Here is a 20328-nt window from a genome sequence, read left to right on the forward strand (position 1 = left end):
CAGTCCCTTGTGCCAGACAAGTGTTGGTTTGGGAACCAGGCTTGTCCCTCGTTTTGGCTCCTGAGCCACTCTCTCATGATCACCCAGCAGTTCCAAAGCCCAGACACACTCCCTCCATCCCTGCATCCAGCCCTGCAGGCCAACACTGAGAAGGCTGGAGCTCATGTCAGAGAATTCCTGTGGCAGAGGGGAGGTGGCAACTGCTAGGGCCCTGCTCTCTGCCCTGTGCTTCAGGAAGGGAAATCCAGTGAGCATCCCGGGTGCTTGTTTCCTTGCCTTCAAGAGATCCTTCAAAACCTTTCTCAATAATTAAACAAGCAAGGCTTAAAAATAGCACCCATATCTATTATATGTGGCAGTATAATTTAAGGTGAGAGCAGGGAAGAAAGTGTCCTCAGTGTCCCAAACTTCCCCCCCCCAACCTCAGTGGGCTCATGATGAGTTCAGGGAGGCTGCTGGATGTCAGGAGCCCTAGGTGGCAGGTGGTTGGGATGCCTTCCAAAGCAGCCAGGTTTGGGGACGTTTCATTGCCTGGAAGATGCTCTTTGGCAGCTTTTTATACCATGGTGGGTTTTGGAAGGGCTCGGCAGCCTCAGCCATGGCTGGAAGCATCTTTGTCCACCCTGGGCACTAGCAGTGGGCACCCTAGGTCTACCCCAAAATAAGCTGGTGGTACAGCTGGCCACCCAGCACAATGGTGCAAATGACTATTGTATGTGGCAGCCCAGGAACAGCATCCCCGGGAGCGGCAGCTGGAGCCTTAAATCTGCACTCTCCTGAGCTCCTGCTTATCTCCAAAGCTCCCAGCACTAGAAGAGGGGCTGTGGTGGAGCAGATAAACCCATCGCTTGAAAAGGGCTGCTGGAGCCTTGGCTCAAGGGGCAGTGAGAGGAGGCCCTGGAGTGGGGGAACAGCCCTGGGGGGTGCCAGAATGTGGGGCTGTGCCTCGTGGTCTTTGGAGGGAGTTCACAGAGTTCTGACTCATGTGGAGAACCAAAATGAGACTCAGTGTCAGCAGTACCATGGCAGCGCAGTGTGAAAACGGGACTGCCACACTGAAGGCTGGTGATGATCCTGGTTGGGAGCTAGCTGGGGTAACTGGGATGGCAGGCTTGGTCAGGATGCCATGGCAGGTTAGCCAGGATGCTGTGCCAGAGATAGCCAGGATGCCATGGCAGGGTTAGTTAGGATGGGGTGGTTAGCTGGGGTATTGTGGTAGGATTTACCAGGATGCTGTGCCAGGGCATCACTGTGAGCTTGAAGAAAGCTCTTCGTGCAGCATGGAGAAGCCATGCATAAAGGGAGCAGGGCTGAACCCTGGGAGATACCTGAGAAAAGGAGAAGGGGAACGGATTAGGAATGGACAAGGGTCCCTGGAGCAGAGAGAGAGGGCAAACCAGCACGCAGCTTCTCGATTCCCAGGGACCTGTCCATTGTCTGGACAGGGTAGCCAGCCCAGCCTCCCAAAACTCCTCACAGAGAAAGGCAAACAGCTCAGCCGTGCGTTGCATAACCAGGAAAAAAAGCGTCCTCGTCCTCGGAGCCGAGTGGCTGCCAGCCAACTTTGGCATTAAAGCGGAGCAGAGGATACCGGGAGGGGAGTGCGGATTAGGCGGGGAAGAGACGAGATCAAGTGAGCAGCAGCGAGGGCAGGCTGGCCGCAGCCTCAGGGAGGGTCACGCTCCCCAGGGCCATGGCCAGGAGGGATGCAGCCTCCTTTTCTAGGGCACAGCGGCTGGATCTGCGGTGCGGAGCCCCGGGCACCTCCCATCCGTGCCAAGGATGGGTCAGACCCACAGTGGGGAGGCTGCCTTGACTCACAGGTGATAAGGAATCGCCCAGCAGAGGCTTTGTGTGTGCGATGGACTCAGTTTGTGCAGGTTTAACTGGCTGGGCAATGGGGAGGCGCCAGGCCCTTTCATTATGGCCAGCTGTATGTGCAGGAATCACAGAGAGCAGGAATCACACAGGAGGAGGGGATGGAGATATTCCTGTTCAGCACTGAGATTCTCGCTGCAGAGACACGGATCTTTGCTTTCTCTGAACTGCTGAGCATGGAGCTGCTCTGGATCTTGCACTGATTCAGCAAGACGTGAAGGCTTGTAACTTTTGGGAGTTCTTGGAAATTGGGCTGCTCCCAGTCAGCAGCTACTCCTACACACGGAGGAGATACACTTGCTTGGGGAGCTTCTGGAGCTCTACCCGCTGGCTGCCGCAGCCACTGCCTGCACCAGAAAGAGGCTGCAGTTTTATGCTGGGAAGAAAAGGGAGAGATAAAGTTAATTTAAAATTGCAAGGTGCTCCAAAGTGTTCCCACTCTCCATTAGCTGATAAGTATTGTGCTGGGTTTAAGCCTTCGGGGTGCTAAAATGTGCTAAAACATGCTTACCTGGCCGATAACCCCCCCAGCAGCAGGAGATGGGGGCTGCTGCTGTGCTTGCTCTGCCCCAGGAACTGCTGTTGTCCCAGCTAGAAACCTTCAACACAGACCAGAAAAGCTGCTGCCAGCTTGGGTTGAGCTAAATCCCAGCTGGGTTTCCTGCCTGCAGAATCACAGAATTATAGGCTTGTTTGGGTGGAAGAGACCTTAAAGATCATCTCGTTCCACCCCCTGCCATTGGCAGGGACACCTTCCACTACCCCTGGTTGCTCCAAGCTCTGTCCATTCTGACCTTGAACACTTCCAGGATGGGGCAGCCCAGCTTCTCTGGTAACCTACGCTAGGGCATCATCAACCTCCACAGAAAAGAATTTCTTTCTAATATCTCATCCTCTGGCCTCACTCCAGCAGCTCCATGTTCTTCCTGTGCTGGGGGCCCCAGAGCTGGAGGCAGCTCTGCAGGTGGGGTCTCACCAGAGCCAAGCAGAGGAGCAGAATCCCCCCCTTTAGGTGCTGTCCATGCTGTGGGATGACTCCCACATATGTGGGACAGCACATTTTGTATTGGCTGCCAGTTTGTATTGCCAGGTCACACTGAGCTTCTCATTCGCCAACAGCCCCATGTCCTTCTCTTTTGGACATTTCCCACTGGGGTTTGGCCCTGGTGTTACCCCACAGAGTGTTAGCCCTGGTGAACAGATCCCACATTTTGCAGCGGGGTGAAGGCAGCAGCATGCTGAGGTTGTTGGCAAATAGTCCTGACCAATGGCCAAGCCAAGGTAACATCAATGCTTGGCAACAGCAGCGGGATCCTGCCCCATCCCCTTGAATTTATCAGGTGCTCTCCAAGCCTAGCAGCCATGGTAGCCCAGCTCAGCACTGATAACTCTCCCCTTGGCTCTGTGCCCTGAGCAGTGTGTCAGGGAGGATGAGGATGGTCTGTCCCCAGTGAGTGTGCCGCTGGCCCCGGCGATGCTCATTGCAGAGCTGCCTCTGCCTGTTGTCCGCAAGGGGCGGCCCCCACTCAGGGGGTCTGTTTTCTTCAACTTGAGTTATTTTGCTTTTTACCCCCTTTCTCGCGGCGTCTCCTGTTTGAGGGCTCACCACGATGGCTCCCACTCACCCATCTGTCTGCCTTTGGAAGCCGAGCATTCCACAGGCTGGGTGCGAGCTGGCAGCGCCGGCGCTGCTGGAGGCACTGGGCGGGGGCTGGGGATGCTCGAGGGGAGGAGATTCAGGGCTGCAGTTTGTGCCATGGGGAGCTGAAGGGTAGTGTGTTTGCGCTCAGCTTTGCATCAAAACCAGGGTCAGAGCCAGGAATCTTTGTCCCCAAGAGCCTTGCAGTGCCAGCGCCCATGGCAGGCTGCCCAGGCTTCCCGGCCTTGGGTCCAGGATCAGGGTGAATCCCGTTGTAAGGCAAAAGGTTATGGGCGGGAAGGAAGCAATCACAAAGCAGACACCACAGCCTTCTCCAACCGCACACGGCTCTGACACAATAAATAGAAGGAAAGGACAAAAATAGCCCCTCGTCTTGCAGCGTGGAAGCAGCAAGGAAGCAGGGCTGTGCTGCGGGATGGGGGGTGTTCTCCCGATGCCCGGAGTCACGGCCAAGGGGACGTCCTGCAGCGCTGTGGCTGCCAGACAACATCCTGGAGGAGAAATGACGAGCGGGCTTCAGGGAAGATACCTGAGTCCTTGTAAAAGTCACTACACTCCGTACCTGAGCCCTTGCAAAACTCGCTGCATCCCACGCCCTGGCAGAGCTCTGACACTTCCCCGGCGTGCAAACCCTGTTCCCCAGCCCCCAGGAGCCAGCTGAGCTGCACTGTAATTCGGGCAGAGGCAAAGCCCAGATGTGGAGGCACAAGGACTGGCTGAGGGCCCGGCAGCCGGGAAAAAACACGCAAGTCTGGGTCTGGCTTTGGGAGCGGGTTCGAGGAGCTTGCATTGTCGAATGTAAGCTGCCCTTCCCGGCCAACAGAGCTGCTGGTCCCCATTTGGGATGGGTTTGGAGGACGACGGGAAGGAGAGGAGCCAGGCATGGACCTGGAAGCAAAATGTGTTCACGCTCCCGTGCGAGCCTTGTGCGGGGCGAGCAAAAGCCTCATCTTTCCCCAGGCTCCTCTAATTCCCCGCCGGGGTGAGCCAGGAAACACCTCCCGGCGGCACCTCGACCCGGGGCCCGTTTTTTGGAGGGGGGGGGATTCAGCGGAGCGGCCCCTCCCCACGCGGCCCCGCTGCTGGGGCGCGCAGCTGGAGCCCTCCCAGGGCCCTGCCGCTTTAACCTGCCGCTCCCACGTGCTGTCTGGTTGTGCTGGAGACGGTGACGCAGGCAGGACGTCAATGGACGCTGTGGGAGAATTTAGACTTGGAGAGGAAGGGGGGAGGGAGGAAGGGAGCGTTTGCAGGAGCGGGGGCCGGCGGGGGTGCACGGCCGGGGCAGGAGGGAGCCCGCACCCAGCCTTGCCGGGCTGCCTCGGGAGCATCGCCGGCCCCTTCGTCCGCGCAGTGCCCCCCCGGCCCCTCCACGGCATATGTCGGGGCCTCCGCCAGATGCGAGGGCAAATAATCCTCCTCCCGAGCCGGGATGGGCGGCGGGGGGGCCCAAGGGCCACGTGAAGGCGGCGCTTCCTCGGTGCCCGGGCTGTCCCCCGCCTTGTCACCACACGTGTGCCGCTCTGGTCCTCGCGGCGAGTGCGCTGCGCCCTGGGCATGTCACCCCAGCAGAGGCAGGAGGTCAAGGGTGCCCCAGGAACAGGGCTGGCGGAGAGCCTGGCCATCACTGGGGCTGTCCCTGGGCTCGGGGCTGGGGAGCTGGGAACGATCCCGTGAGTGCGTCTCCGTGAGCGGCTCTGCTCCTCTCCCCGGCCCGAGATGGGCTGTGCCACTGCCAAGGCTGTCACCGGGCCAGCGTCCAGCCCATGTGGCATGACAGGACCCCCATCCCCTTCCCTGGCTTTCAGCTCTGTATGCCAAGGGCACCGGCACTGTCAGGGCCAAGCTGCGAGCAGCACTTCCACTCCAGTGAGGGACGAGATGAGCCACAAACTTCGATTCATCCCTGCATCCAACCCAAATCTTTAAGAGTTAAACTGATCTCTCCAAAACTCACATGGAACGTTGCTCCAACTTGGTTCAGAGGAAGGAACGCTGGCAGAGAGAGATAAAAGGTTGTGGCAAGGAGGCTGGAGATGCTGCTCTGCAGTACAAGACTCTTCTCTTGGCCTCTTGCCTTTGCCCCCAGCTGTCACCCCACTTCCCTCCCTGAGCTCTGTGCAGGAAAGGAACAAATGTCTTTCCCATTTTAGGTTTTTGGGTGCCCTTTTTTTTTGTTTTAATAGCCTGAGGGTGTTGGTGGCTGCATATCTTAGAGGACTCAGGAGTCCTGCCTCCTTCCTGCTGGCACAGGGCAAGGGAAGGCGGTTTCCACTGTCAAGAGGCAGGGCACCAGCTGCACAAAGCAGCAGCCTGGTGTGCGAAGGGAGTTACTCAGCATTCAGTTCCCAAGAGACAAAAAAAAAAAAAAAAAAAAAAAAAAAAAAAAAAAAGCAGCTCAAACTGACTTTCCAAAATACTTTGAGGTTCATAGTAATGTTCTCGTCTTTGTCTCATAAATATCCTGGGTTAGATCCTTCCCTCATTTTCATCCCATAACTCATGGAAAGGCACCAGAGCACGGCTGCTGTGTCTTATTCTGACTATTTTTATTTTTTATTTCTTTGGATACATGATCTCAGTTGATTGGAAAACAAACCCCAGAGAATCCTTGAGGAGAGACTGCAAACAGCTCTTGGTGAGATGACTAATCCCATCTCTATCTAAACCAACAGTGTGCTAAAAATAGCCTTATTTCTAACAATAAATATAATAAAATAACTAACTGACAACAAACAGCCCCAAAAAGCCAAACATACTGAAAAGTCCACTAGAAATACATATTGGGATGGGGGAAGGAGCCAGCAGAAAACTGTGTCACTGAGTCAGAAGGGTGGTGGTGGCCAAGGTGCCGGTGCCACCAGTGATGCTTGGTCAGATCTGACCTCTCTATTGAGACCACTGTTGCCTCTTGCCCTTGTGCCTTTGCTTTCTTTGTCCCAGATAAATGTGAGGAAGGTACATGGGCACCAGACCCAGGCCCAGAGTCACCATCCTGGCCTGAAGCACCTGCTGAGTGCCCTGGAGTGGGACATTTTACCCCAGCTCCAGGTGCAGGTCCATCACCCTCTGGCTTGCTGTGTGCCCACCATCCTTCCTGGGCCCTGAGCTCACCACACACCTCGGATAATTTGGATAATTTGCCTCCTACTTTCCACACACCAGGAGCCTCCCACACCCAGTGTGTTGCAAAACAACCCCCTGAGCTGAGTCACTGGCATCGGGGAACTTCTTCCTGCCCTCCCAGCCTGGGATGGGGCTCAGGGCAGAGCTAGCCATGATGAACAGCTGCAATGGGAGCACACCTCAGCCCCATCCCATGCCACCCCAGGCCTTTGGGGAGGAAATTCGGTGGGTTTGGCTTGTACAGTGCCTTGTGTTGTGGAGGCCAGTGCAAGGGGATCATGTGCTGCTGCATTAATGGCTACGGGCATCATCTGGGTAAAACCACAGTGACTCTGTCCTGGCAGCTCCCCTGTGCTGGTTTTGTGGTCCAGTGACACTGGGACTATTTATATTCCCAATGCTCCAGCTGAACGTGACCCAACAGAGCTGGGACATTCCTGTCACTGCCCCCTAAACCCCCTTGAGCTGGGACAGTGGCTTTGTATGTGACAGAGCCATCACTCAGTATCGTTATAGGGCACTGGAGCTGCACCAGACTTGTGCTGGCTCCATGTCACTAGTATGGAAGGTGGGCTGCATTCTGCCGGTCAGGGGAACCCATGAAACATCTATCGTGGAGGCTCTGACCCCCGGCACCAGTCTTTTTCTGCCAGAAGCAGTCCCGCACCAGCCTGATTTTTATTTCTACTGCTTTGTTGGCACGTGGGAGCCTGCCTAGGCCAGCCATGCCACATGCGTCCCTGGGAAAGGAAAGCCTGTGCCCCACGCTGACCCCCAGCCCTGCCATATGGCACTCCTCCACCATTCCCAGCAGTGGGAGAACTCATCTAGTGGGATCACCAGCTCCCACCATGCCACTCAGCGCAGACTTGGGGTGTAGGTGGGTGATCTGCATCCCCCCAGCCCCAAGGATGCGTGTGTCCACCACTGACACTGCTCTGAGGCCGTGGATAAGTGGCACTTGGACATGGTGGGGAGACAGAAACAGAACCAGTTACCCAAACCCCCCAAAAACCAGATCTCTGCCCCAATTCACAGCCCCAAACTGTCCTAGCACAGAGGTGGGAGTCACTGTTTGACCTGTCGGATTTCTTGTTGGTAGCACAGAGCAATTTATCCGGGTTGCAGCTGCTTTAGGAGCTGGGGATGCAGAGCCCCGGCTTGGAGGCGGGTCTGGAAGCCGTGGCCATACTGCCCGGGAACACAGGGAGCCCGGTGCTGTGTACTCGGCCGAGGACCTGGCGCTGTAGGCAGGGCCGGCTCAGGGCTGGCAGCCCCGGGAGGCCAGTGCAGTGAGGGCGCCAGAGGCAGGAGCAGCCCCGGGCCGTGTTCGGGCACAGCGGACAGCATCGTACCCACGAGGGCCCTGTGCCAGTGGACCTTCCACTGTGTCCGAGAGCTGGATCCAGCGTCCTGGCAGCAGAACCGGGACCTTCCCGGGCAGCTGATGTCACCTGGGTAGCTTTAGGGACACTTGGACCCCACGGACACACTGCCCTGAGCCCGACGCCCCACGGAAGCTGGGGCAGAACCCACCATGCCCCCATCACCCCGGACATTCCTGCCCACCCTGGGGACACACGAGTGGGGCCAGGCCCGACCCTGAGGGTGGGAGAGAGGAAGTCCCGGCTCAGCGCAGCCCCGGGCCCGGCCGGAGCGCCGGCCCAGCGCCGCTAGGCCCCGCTTCCCCCGGCTCAGCCCCTGGGCCCGGTCCCACCCCGGCCCCGCTCGCTCCCCCCCGCCGCGGCCATTGGCCGCCCGCGCCGCCGCCGCCGCCCCTGACGCTGGGCCGGGCCCGGCTATGGTCGCTCCTCGCCGGCTCCGCCGCAGCCCCGGCAGCGGCCGGTCTGCGCCCCGCTCAGGTGGGTCCCTCCCGTTCTCGCGCTTCTTGGCTGTCTGCTTTTTTTTCCCCCTCCCTCCTTCGAATTGTTATTTTTAAATATTTTTGATTTCTTTGAACGTTTCGCCATTCCGGCGCTACTTCCGAGAACCCCCCCCTCCCCCTTTCCCCGGGCGGCCGGAGGGGGGGCGCGGGGCTCCTCTCCGCCGGGCCGTGTCTGGGTGGGGGCGCGGAGGGACCCCCCCGAGCCCCGCCGCACGGAGCCGCCCCGAGTCGCGGGGATGGGCGGGGGCGGGAGCGGCGGCGGCGGCAGTGGCACATCCTCTCCCCGCGCCCCCCTCTTCCCTCCTCCCCCCTCGGCTTCAAAACAAACCGTCACCAAAATGGTGCAGAGGTGAAGGAGGGAGCGGGAGGAAGGGGAAGAGGTGGCGGCTCGGCCTGGGCGCTGCGGGGACAGGTGAGGGCGGCGCGGGACGCGGGACACGGGGCGGTGCGGGACACGGGGGGACGCGGGACACGGGGGGACGCGGGTGCCGGGTGCGGCACACGGGGATAGTCCTGCTGGGTGCTGCCGGTGCGGTGGGGGCAGCGCTGGGGGTGCCCACTCCGCTCCGGGGCGGTGGGAAATGTCCCCGTGAGAGCTGCGTGGTGACAGAGCATGAGGCCACCCGCAGCACTGCGTCCACCCCCGAACGGGACCCTGTGCGGCCTGGCGGGAACCAGGGAGAAGCCGGGCCCGGTGGGTTTCGAGAGCTGGGACTGCCCTCCCTGCAGGACATAGCGGGGGTGACACGGGGACTGTGGAGGGACCCGTCGGCCAGGCTCCGGGTGCCGGCGGGGGCTGCGGTTTGATTGGCAAGAGCAGATTTTGAGAGAGCCGCGGTAAAACTAGTCCCGGAGCGTCCATGCCTTGGCCGTGCGCCGGCTCCGGAGCCGACAGCTGGGATTGTTTGTCCGGGGGCCCGGGGCGTTCAGCGCCTCGGCTCCATCCGACAGCGGCCGGAGCAGGGTGTCGTGGTGGGGCCAAACCGCATCACCGCCGCCACGGCCTCCCCGGGGTGCCGAGCGCTTCCTTGGCCAGAGGGACCGGCGATGCTGAGCAGGGATGCGGTGACAGGGCATCCGGCATCTGCGGCTGTTCGGCATCTGCGGCGCCGGTTGGCCCGCAGCTTATCCCTTCCCTGCAGCTCCCAAACCCTTCTGGCTTTGTCGTTGGTTTTTATTTTTTTTATTTATTTTGCTTTTCTTCCCTCGCGCACAAGAGCAGCACACCGGCAGTGAGACACGCTCATGTGCCACACACGCAGCTCTTCCCCCTGCACCCGTGGAGCTATGTGGTACCCCAGCTCTGCACGGCCACCAGCTGGAGTGTCCCCTCCTCTTCATCATCTGCAAGTGTCGGAGCTGCCACGCAGTTTTGGCTGGTGACTCCCCCTTGCTGTGGGCAGGGGTCTGGGCAGGGTCAGAGACACCTGAGCTGCTACAATTTCCCCCAGCACTTCAGCTCAGCACCTCTGCCTGCCCCCACCCCGGGAAGGCCTTATCCTGTCTCTCCAAAGCCCCTCCTCCCGCAGTGCGTGGCTGTGTATTTTTGGGCTGGTGTTGTTTCACCCAGGTGGGTGTTTTCAAGCCACTGTCCCAGGACAGCCAGCCTGAAATTTTGCTGCTGACGGGGAAGGGGCTATGCTGGCCTCAGTGCAATGGGGATGATCATCAGGCCAGGGGTGCAGGTTTTGGGTGTAAGTAAGGGTCATTCGGATATGTTCTTTCCTTCCCTGAGCCGATTCGGTGCTGGTGACCCTGGCCTGGGAGTGCTTAGCTGCTCGTGTCTCTTTGGAGCCCCAAAGTGAGCTGCTTGCCCTGCCCTCAGGACCACTGTCATTGGCTCTTGAAGGTCACAGACCTCTGGATGGGCCTCATGGGTTCTCTGTTCCACCCCCACCACCTTGCCCTTCAGCCTCTGCAGTTGTCGCGGCTTTGCCAGGCTGAGGCATCCGCACTTGTGCTGGCTTCGAGCAGGTGGCCAGTGTCCCCGCAGTGGTGGGGGCCACTGCTCAGGTTTCACTGATGCCTCTGCCACAGCAGGGATTTGACATGCTCATGTTGAAGGGCCGTTAGCTCCCGTGTCAGGTGGCTTGGGGCTTCCACTCCTGCCTGGGTTCTCCCCTGGCACAAACCGGCTCGGGGGCTCCTCATGCTGAGTGGTCACGTCCCTGTGTGTGCTCAGTCCTGCTGGGGGGTTCTTGGGACCTTGGGAAATGCTGGCTTTGTCAGTAGGTGACCTTGGGTATGTCCCTTTGCTTCCCCAGGCTTTGATGTTCTCGGAATGGGGGAGGTGGCTATAGTGTTTAATCTCCCCCTCCTCACTGCTATGGGGCTCTTGGCTCCTCTTGGGAAGTGCAGCTGCAGAGCTGGAAAGGGCTGTTGCTAATTTTGTGCTGTCCCTGAGCGGGCAGGGCGGAGGCATGGATGGTGCTGGAGTCACCCAGGGTAGATTTTTCCCAGGCTGCCAAGTGAAACAAGTGGGGTCTGAGTCTCATTTAATGCTGCAGCCCTTTACTGTGACTCTGGCAACATAAAGGAGCCTAAATATGGTCATAAACTGCATCCACTTCAAGGTCCCTTCGTGCTGCCAGGGCAGCCTCACGGCGGCTTTGTGAGAGGGAGAACAAAGCCGAAAGTGTTGGATGAAGAGTACGGGAGTGGGACCCAGCTGCCGCGGTGCTGGCGTGTGCCTGGAGCTGGTGCTGGCAGCTGCCTGGCAGGGAGGTATTGATGCTGGTGCAGGCCCTGGCTCACGAAGGAAGGATGGATGTGAGGGTGGGGGGAGATGCTGCTTGGCACATCCTGAAGGAGCAGGAGGGCTTCAGCCAGGTGTGGAGGGCTCAGCTACAAGCTATGCATCTGGCAGCCTGGGCGAGTAATTTGAACCTAAAAATCATCTGTAGTGAGGGTCAAGAAATTGCTTTTCCCAAGCCAGAGTGCTTCCCAGGGTCAGGTTGGCATCGCCTGGAGTGTGCTGGGAGGAGCCTGCTGTGGATTGCTGCGTGGCATCTCTCCTCTGTGATGGATTGCAGGGATGTGATCGTTTTGGGAATGAAGGGAAAAGAGGCTGTGGGTTGCTGACATTGACTCCACTCCCCTGGACCACTGCTGCCCCCCTGGGTGCCCCCAGCAGTGGTGGTGAGATGCCATGTGGAGCTGTGATGGTGTGAGCTGGCCTGCAAGGTGATGCCTGAGGCTTAGGAAGTGAGCAGGCAGCATCCCATTAAATCCTAGTAATACTCGGGAGTGCACACAGAGGTGACCCAGGCCGCGGCGAGCTGCACGGGTGGTGATGGGGTTGCCGTGTCGGTGCTGTGCTGGACTTCCCCATCTGCAACTGGAGCTAAAAATATCCCCCTGCCTCACCCCACCGTCCCATCTGTTCGGAGGGTGAACTCCTTGAGCCGGGGGCTTTTTCATATTTTTATTGCTATTTTGGCACTTCCTGGAGGCTGAGCCATCCCGAGTTCAGAGGTGACTCTATTGTAGATGACAGTCCTGCTCCCGGGAAGGTTTGGCGCTGCTGCTGAGCCCGATGCAGTGTGCAGAAAGTAAGTGAGGAGGAGGAAAGGGAGGAGGAAGAAGGCTGGGGAGGCATGGAAACTTGTGGCTGTGCTGGTGCCATGGGGTGAGCGCTCGGTGCCCCTGGCTGTGCTTGCCCTTCCTGTGCCAGCAGGACTGTGGGGTGCATCACCCCCTCACCTCCCCCCAACACTGTCTGGGGCTTCACCACTCAGTGTGAATTTGGGAGGTTGATTTTTTTTTCCTTTCCTTTTTTCCTCTAATTAGAGAAGCTTTCAATAAAAAGCTGAGATTTCTTAATCACTTTGTTTGATCAGAGCTCAGGCAGTGCTAAAGACCTCTAGGTTTTTCCCTCTGCCTGTGTGAGCAGCAGTTTGCTTTTGCTTTCAAGATGGATCTCGCCGTCTGCCTGCCAGCAGCTCTGCCTCCCCAGATCTGTCGGTTTGCATCTTGCACTCCACTTTGCTTTGCTTGTGGTTCTTTTTTAATTTTTCCTTTCCCCTCACTCTTGGTGTCTCCCTGCTGTAGCTCCCCACTGCTTGCAAAATAGACAAGAGCCTGCATCGTTCAAAAAATCCTTAAAAAAGTGCCCACGTGGAGAGCAAAGGTTTGATAAATGCTCCAGTGTGGAGTGTTTTATTTTGGGGGAATGGAGTCTAGGTTTGCTTTCTCTTAAACGGGGTCTCAAAATATGGAGAACTTGGGTCTCTGAGCTGCATGGGAACAGTTTTTTGGGGAAACTTGGCCTGTTATCATGTGGATCATGACAAGGCTGGGGGGACACAGCAGCTGCTCTATGATTCCGAGGCTGATTCTGAGCCATAGGTAAGCACCTTCCCATGTCTAAAAGGGGGCAGTGAGATGAGGTGCATGCAGTGGTGGTGGGTCCTTGCTGGCACCATCTGAGTGGTGGCACCATCTGAGTCACCCGCAGGGGCCTGGCCACAGTGAATGTCTTGGTTATGGTTGAGTGCTGGAATTCTGGAGCAGCTGCTAGGGGCTGTTCCCAGTGCTGGGTACTGCCATGGTGCCCAGAGGGACTTTAAATAGTTTTGTGCCCCTCCAGTCCCCAGTGGAGCAGGCGTGTGGTGCTGCTCTTTGGCTGTCAAAGGCAAAGCCTGAGCAGCCAGAGCAGTGCCAGGCAGGTGTCCTGGTGTGCACGGCGAGGACAAGCTGGAAGGGCGTGATGCTGCCTGTGCTGGGATGTGTCAGGCTCCAGCCACCACCCAGGAGCCGCTGTGGTGTCCCATCCCGAAGCAGCTGGGCTGGACTGGACCGTGGCAGGGCAGCACATTTCACTCTTTGTGCCGAGCAGGACACGTAGGATTTTCCAGCTTGCAATTAGCCCTTGGTTTTCCCGAAGGCACCACACGGCCCTGCCCCTGGCTGTGTGTGGAGGGGGTCGGCAGCACCCGTGGCCCGACCCTCCTGGCTTTAAGTGACCAGCACTAGTTGGAGTGCTGAGGTGGGGAGCTGAGCCCCTGCCGTCTGTGCTGGCTGTGCTCTGACAGCCCAGTCCTGATGGCACAATGGCTCAAGGTCAAAACTGTGCACAGTGGCTTTGGGCTGCTGCTGGGCATGAGCTGGCACAGGGTGGAAGCACTCCCACCTCCTGTCCTGAGTCAGTGATGGTTGGGATTGGAAAGGGGGTAATTAAATTTCTGGGCAGGGAGGAAGAGGAGGAGGAGGAATTGTTTCTCTTTCTAGAGCTTCAGACAGCTTCCTGCAAGCGTCCGGCACAAAGCCCAAACCGCTTCCAGGAGGAGGTGCCTGCAGCCCCCCCAGCTGAGGTGCTTGGGGCATGGGTGGGGAGCTGGGGGCTCTGGGGAAGGGTGACCTCCTACTGCAGCGCTGTTGTTGCATCAGCCTTTTTTCTGGGGAGGAGGCAGGACGAATCCATGGCTCTTGATTTTTTTTTTTTTACCTTTTTTTCCATCCCCAAAAAGTAGTAATGAGATTTGGGAAGCGGCACCTGCTTGTGGAGCCAGGTCCCTGACCCGAGCCCACCCCAGGGCTGCCAAGGGATCCTCTTAGGATTCCTAGTGGGATTCCTCCTTCTCCTTTCTCCTCCTTCTGCTGTCTTAGGGGGATTATCAGCATCTCCTGTGTGATAGATCCTGCAGCTCACGGCCTGGGGGCTGCTGAAGCTGTGGGCCTGTGGATAGCTGCTCCGGAGGATGTGGTGGAGTTTTAGGTGCAAGGTGTTATTGATGGATATAAGCAGTGGTAATAAACAGCCCTGCTTGGAAGTTTTCATCTTCTTTCTTTTTAAATAAAAATACCTTTTGGAACAAGGTGACTTTCCTCCATCCTTTTTGAAAGCATCTTTTTTCTTATTTTAAAGATGAAATTCTTCTTTTTACCCTTAAAATTTTTCCTTTCCAATTATTGGAAGACTTCAGGGAAAAATTGCTAGGCACCGTACCCAGGAACACATCCCATGTCGTGCAGGTGGGGAAAATATGTGGGGTCAGATTCATCTGGTTTGGTTTTCCTTAAAAAAGAAATTGAGCATTTGAGGCATCAGTGAGAATTTTCTATCAAAGCAGACAAGATTTGAGGAGCTGAAAAAAATGGAGTTTACTTAAACCTGCTGCATTAAGTGTAAAAAAAAAAAAAAAAAGTTAAATAAATTAATTGGATAAAGAACTTCTGTTCAGTAAAAGACTGGCAATGTTTCTGGGTTTCTGTCTGGAATTTTTCAGTTGTAAAACCTGAAATCCTCCCCCACCCCTAGCAGTAACCTTGAGACATGGTGCTGGAGCAGGAGTTTCCACTGGCAGGGAAGAAAAAAATTACAGTGAAGAATGTGGACAAAATATTTTGACCGACCAGCCTTTTTTTATTTTGCACGGGCAGTCACCGAGACCGTCCTGCCCCGCAGCTGCTGGGCTCAGTGCTGGGAGCAGGAGATTAACTCCTGTGATGAGGGGCTGGGGCAGGGAATAGCAGGAATCAGGCTCCAGGTGTGGCTGCTCTTGGTCCATGGTGGCGTCTATGGCGAAGGACCTTCTGCAAGCTTGGGAAAGCCAAGAAATGTGTATTTTTCACTCATTTTGGGCATACAGAGGCAGAGAGTGGCTGTGTGTTTGTGTAACTATAGGTGAGGGTTGAGCTGTCGTGCTTTGTCTAAATATCATGATAAATGTCTCTGTGGACCTGGTACCTGCAGGCTTGTTGCTGGCATCTGAGCAAGCTGCCAGCCCTGGGAGGAGCAGCACACTTTGTCCAGATGCCAGTGTTGAGAATGGTGTCCATCCGTGGGGTGCAGTGTTCTGTGGCACCTGTGACACCTCCTTTTGGTTAGGGACCCTGATGCTGCTTGGCTTGAGGATGGTTGGCAGGTTAGAGTGGCTGAAGACCCCACAGCTTGTTAAAATCCCAATGTTGCTGGAGCCTGGCTCTGCCACAAGTTCCTCTTGCTGGGAACAGCGTGCGGATTTTTTGCCTTTAGAATTCCCCTGCAGGGAGCTCTGGCTTTGGCTCTGTTGGACATGGAGCCTGATATGCAGTGCTTGGACCAGTTCAGAACTTGGTGGAAGAGCCACGGGGGAAAGTGTTTGTGTGTCACCAAGTGTCTCTGGTGCTGGCACCACTGGGGAGGTCATGGAGATGAGGAGGTGCCTCTAGGCACAGTTATTGCAGGCTCATGGAACGGTTTAGGTGGGAAGGGACCTTAAAAATCATCTAATTCCAACCCTCGGGTTTATCCCAGGGGATAAACCACATGTTCCGTGGAGACATGCCTCTGCCCCTAAGAAAACCCTGAGGTAGCAGCAAATTTCTTTCAATAACTGGAACGGGTTGTGGAAGGGTTGGCTGAAGGCAGGGCTTACTTGGATGTGGACTTGGGGCAGTTGTCCGTATTCCCGTGAGGAGTATTCCGGTGAGGAGCAGCACTTGGGATCACACAGACAGTGTGTGCATGGCAGCTCTCCTCTGAGAGCCTGGACTAGTGTGGGGGCTTCCCGAAGGGCTCAGGGGCTGGCATGCAGCCGAAGTCAGGCCTCATCTCTAGCCTCATCCCTTGGGTGCTGCTTTCCCAGAGAGCTCCATGTGCCACTGGACATCTTGCTTTGTATGACTGAGGAGGATTTGACGCCCCATCTCCCCGGTTTTAAGCACAGGGATCAATCATGGATCCATTCTCAACCTTCCCTGACTCGGCATGGCCGTCCTTCCCACGCGCCAGCAACAAGCCGCCGGGGAAGCTAGCACCTCTCAGCTCGCTCGATCAAAAATATCCCCAGTCCTGCGTGGATGCTGCTGCCAAGATGGGGAGTGGAGCCAGTGTTACCTCTTAGCAGAAATCTGTCGCCTTGTTCGTCAGTGGGGAAGCTGGGATCTGCGGAGCATTGAGCCCCAGCGCTTTCGAAAATAGAAGCAGAACAAATGGTTGGAGCGAGATGCTGGTGGTGAAGGCAGCCAAGGCCTCTTCCCGCGGCAGCTGGTGGCTGCTTCTTGCTCCTCCATCAGTCCTCTCCCCAGAGCTGGGGCGTTTTCTTGTGGGGGAGTGAGAGGTGAACATCTGGCTCTTGGGGCAGCCTGGGGCACAGCGATGCTTTATTGGGTTCGGTGTGATGCCCTGGGGTTTTGGTACAGCTGAGCTTTGAATGAGCTGTGGGGATGGCAGGGCAGGAGGGGATTCAGTCGGTCTGAGATAAGGAGGAGACGGGGAGTCGTGTGGCGCCAGTTCCTGAAGGGACTTTGTCCCAAAACAGCGAGACAGGTGCTGGGTTGAGCTGCGGGCACAGCGTGGCAGCAGGTGCTGACCTCGTGTCAGACAGCTGAGCACTGAGCTACTGTGCCTTCCACCTGCTCCCATGGGAGGGGGTCCTGGTGGAGTGAGCTCCTGGTTGTTCCTGGGGGCCCCAGGGGTCATGGGAGCTGCACTCTGGTGCTGCTGGGGAAGGGCGATGGGCTGGGTTCCTCGCCTCCTGCTTCCCCATGGGCACTGCTCCTGAGGAGACAAAGCCTCCTGTCCTCGTGCCAGCCACTGGCACCCAGGGGAGGAAAATGGTGAGCCCAGCTCTCAACACACATTGAGAGAGTTTGGAAAAATCTTGTTAGTTACCCTCAGGTCTTTCAACTTTAGGGCCAGATGTGAGCGTGTGCTTTAGCGAGCAGGATTTCACACCTGCCTTTGTGCTGGAGAGAACTGCTCCAGCTGGACCAGGTGGAAGTGGGAAGGTTGGGAAGATGCTTTCCTTATGAGATGTTCTTGCCTTGTCCTTTCCAGTGGAGAGGAGCAGCCACAGTGAGCTCAGCATCTGCCTGGGTGACCTTCGACGCCTTTGGTTGTTGAAAGACGCTGCTTTGCATGTCCTCTCCCCTGCCAGCAGCACTCGAACCTAGCATCATCGGGGTCTTTTTGTTATGCAAATGCAGCTTTGGTTTTAGCTTCTCGGAGATAAATACCTTTGAGGGTAAATTTGGAGCTTGGAGCACATCTGAAAGTACCCTAATGGCCCAAGGCCTGACAGGTCAGATGCTGAAGGTGGTAGTTTGGGGGTTTGGAAACAAAACAGTCGTGATATTTCTTCCGCTGGTATATGAGAATTTTGCAGCGAGCGCATTGAGTCCTGGTGGGGGTTCCTTGGCACTTGCTGCCACCCCGGACCTGGAGTTTCCATTTTGCAGTGATGTGCTGTGGTTTTATTCAGGCTCGTAGAGCTCAGGAGATCCTTTTGTCCCAGCATCACGCTGCCCTTTGAGGATCCCCACTGAGCTGTGCCCAGGCACCTGGGCTCAGTGCAGGACTGAGACAGTGTTGTCTCAGTGCCCCTGACACTGGCCACCTGGGTTTTGTCGTCAGGATCTCTTTCCTACCCCTCAGAGAGGCTGAGGGGTGCAGGCTACATGGCCAGAGGATGCAGTGCCAAGTGCTGTGCACCGGACTGGAGCTTTTCCTCACCTCCCCACTTGTGTGTGGTGTGGACCTGGCATCCCCCAGGGCAGTGTGGCTTCCTTTGCAAGTCCGTGAGTCCCTGGCAGCCCATCTTATCTTGTGATGGGGTCATGCGCTGTTGGTCTGGGTTTGGGTAGAGGTGTACGTGTATGATCTTATTTTTATTTGTTCATCTTTCGGAAATTTTTCGTCACGGCAGGTGCCGGTTCAGTGCCTGGCAATGGGGCAGGAAGGGGTGCGAGCGGGGTGGAAACATGGCTAAAACTGGTTTGGCTTCTGTTCGAACAGTTTTGCTATTTCTGTGCCACTGGAGAGCTTTGAGGTCCCTAAGGCGTGACGGGGCTGAAGCTGCTGGGTTCCTGGTTCATCCCTCCTGTGGGATTGTAGGGCACTTAACCAGCCTGAAAACTCACAGACACCAGCCCAGGGGCTCTCTAGGACTCAGCCAAGGTGTTGTGATGTTAAGAACACCCAGAGGTATATCGTGGCCCTTGGAAAAACACGGGCAATGGTGGGTTTTATTCCAACTGAAAGCTGGACAGGAACACAGGGTCTCCCACATCCTGCTCGCGATGGGATACCTTGGGGACCTGCTATGGGCAAAGCAGAGAAAGGAAAGATGGTAGGAAATAGAGGTACAAAGGGGAGGGCAGCTCTTTTGGAGCTGCTTCTTTGCAAAGTTTTGGCAATGGCTGGGTGTGGAGCTGTGGTGGGCTGGGTTAAGGCCACCCCAAAACAGGGTGTTTCTGCTCAGGGCCGCTTCAGGTTCCACAAGGTTTTCTGGGGGATTTAGGGCTTGTCACTGTGTCCTGGCAGGGTGGCAGCCTGCATCTCCCAAAGCCCTGCAGGGTCAGGAGTATCCCTGTCCAGGGAAGCTGCTGCCCCAGTGATGCCCCAAAGTGGGTACTCTGGCTGAGGGACAGGAGCAGGTCCCCATTCCAGGGAAAAGAAGGCTCCAGGTAAACCTTAGAACCATTTCCAGTGCCTAAAGGGCTCCAAGAGAGCTGGAGATGACTTTGGACAAGGGGGGAATGGCTTCACGCTGCCAGAAGGCAGGGTTAGATGCGATACTGGGAAGATTTGCCTCCCTCTGAGGGTGGTAAGGCCCTGGCAGAGGTTGCCTAGGTTGCCCCATCCCCAGAAGTGCCAAAGGCCAGGTTGTACAGGGCTTGGAGCAACCTGGTCTAGTGGAAGGTGTCCCTGACCGTGGTAGGGAGTGGAACAAGATCATCTTTATGGTTCTTTCCAGCCCAAACTCTTCCGTGATTCCATGATCCCCTGCATCCTGTCAGCTGTGACATGGCTCTGCTCCTCCAGCCTCTGCTGCCCAAGCCAGGGTGCTGCCTTGGTTCTTTTTTTCTTTTTTGTTTAATTCTTTTTTTCCCTAAATGCATTACCAGTGCACCTCATCCATATTTCCACCACCTTCTCCCTCCTGTTCTCACGCTGAAGTCTATAATGCTGAAATTATAGCATCCCCCCTTGTCACCATGGCAACGCTCAGGGATGTATTTAAAAAAAAAAAAAAAAAAGACCAGAAGCCCTCCAAGGATTATGACTTCAGTGAGGGATCAGGCTGGAGGGGAATCTGGGTCACGGCTGGAGCAGGCTTTTCTTCCAGCCTGTCTTCAGTAATTCCCCTTACAGCACCCGGGGCCACGTCAGGGCACGGCAGGGCAGAGCTGCTGCTGGCACCCATGGGTGCCCTTGAGGGGGTCCAGCTGCTCTGGGAGGTGCTGCCTCCCTCTATACGAGATTGCTGATTGCCCATGTACAGTCTGGGAAAGAGCATCCTTTGCAAGCTCAGTATTCCCACCCAAAGCTGAGGTGTTTTAACCAAGCCTCGATTCCCAAACGGGTGGTGCCTGCAGGAGTGCCAGGGCCTCACTCCCCCTCTACCCTGCTTTGTGCAAGCTTTCTCTCTCATCCCCCAAAATAAACAGGACTTTTTTATATATTTTTTTTTTTTTACTCCTCTTCTTTTTTTATTTTTTTTCCTCCCTTTTTCCACACCCCCAGAGCCGCTGTTGCTGGTGGCAGGGAGCCCAGACTCTGTAGGAACTCAGAAATGCTGCGAATCCAAGCCCTGGCTGCCCTCTCAGTTTCGCAATTCTTTGGAAAGGGGGAGAGAGAAGGAATAAAATGGGAGGGGATTTTTTTTTTCTTTATTAGAGATTTATAGACTTTCCCACCAGTAGGGACAAGGAGCTGGAGCCGAGCAGCCAATTTCCTACAGTAAGTTTCCAACACTGCTCCTCTCTGGCCTCTGCAAAACCCTCGGCAGCCTCGCCTATGGTGGGTTGGGTTGGTTAAATTTTTGGAAGACCATCGGAAATGCTGGTGGCGGGGGTT

General features: G+C 56.5%; 1 protein-coding gene across 7 annotated transcripts in view; it reads left to right on the forward strand.

Moving 5' to 3' along the window:
• The first annotated feature begins 8396 nt into the window (after nt 1-8396).
• Nucleotides 8397-20328, forward strand: part of MEF2D (myocyte enhancer factor 2D) — an 82420-nt gene continuing 70488 nt past the window's right edge. For 4 of the 7 annotated variants that reach the window (XM_066338004.1, XM_066338005.1, XM_066338007.1 and 1 more), the window contains exon 1: nt 8845-8958. The gene's annotated coding sequence lies outside the window, so the exon portion shown is untranslated. Of the gene's footprint in view, nt 8524-8843; nt 8959-20328 lie in introns of those variants that run through there. The other 3 variants (XM_066338002.1, XM_066338006.1, XM_066338003.1) reach the window with 2 other exon arrangements.

The sequence above is a fragment of the Sylvia atricapilla genome, chromosome 30 (assembly GCF_009819655.1).
Source record: "Sylvia atricapilla isolate bSylAtr1 chromosome 30, bSylAtr1.pri, whole genome shotgun sequence".
Taxonomy (NCBI): Eukaryota; Metazoa; Chordata; class Aves; order Passeriformes; family Sylviidae; genus Sylvia; species Sylvia atricapilla.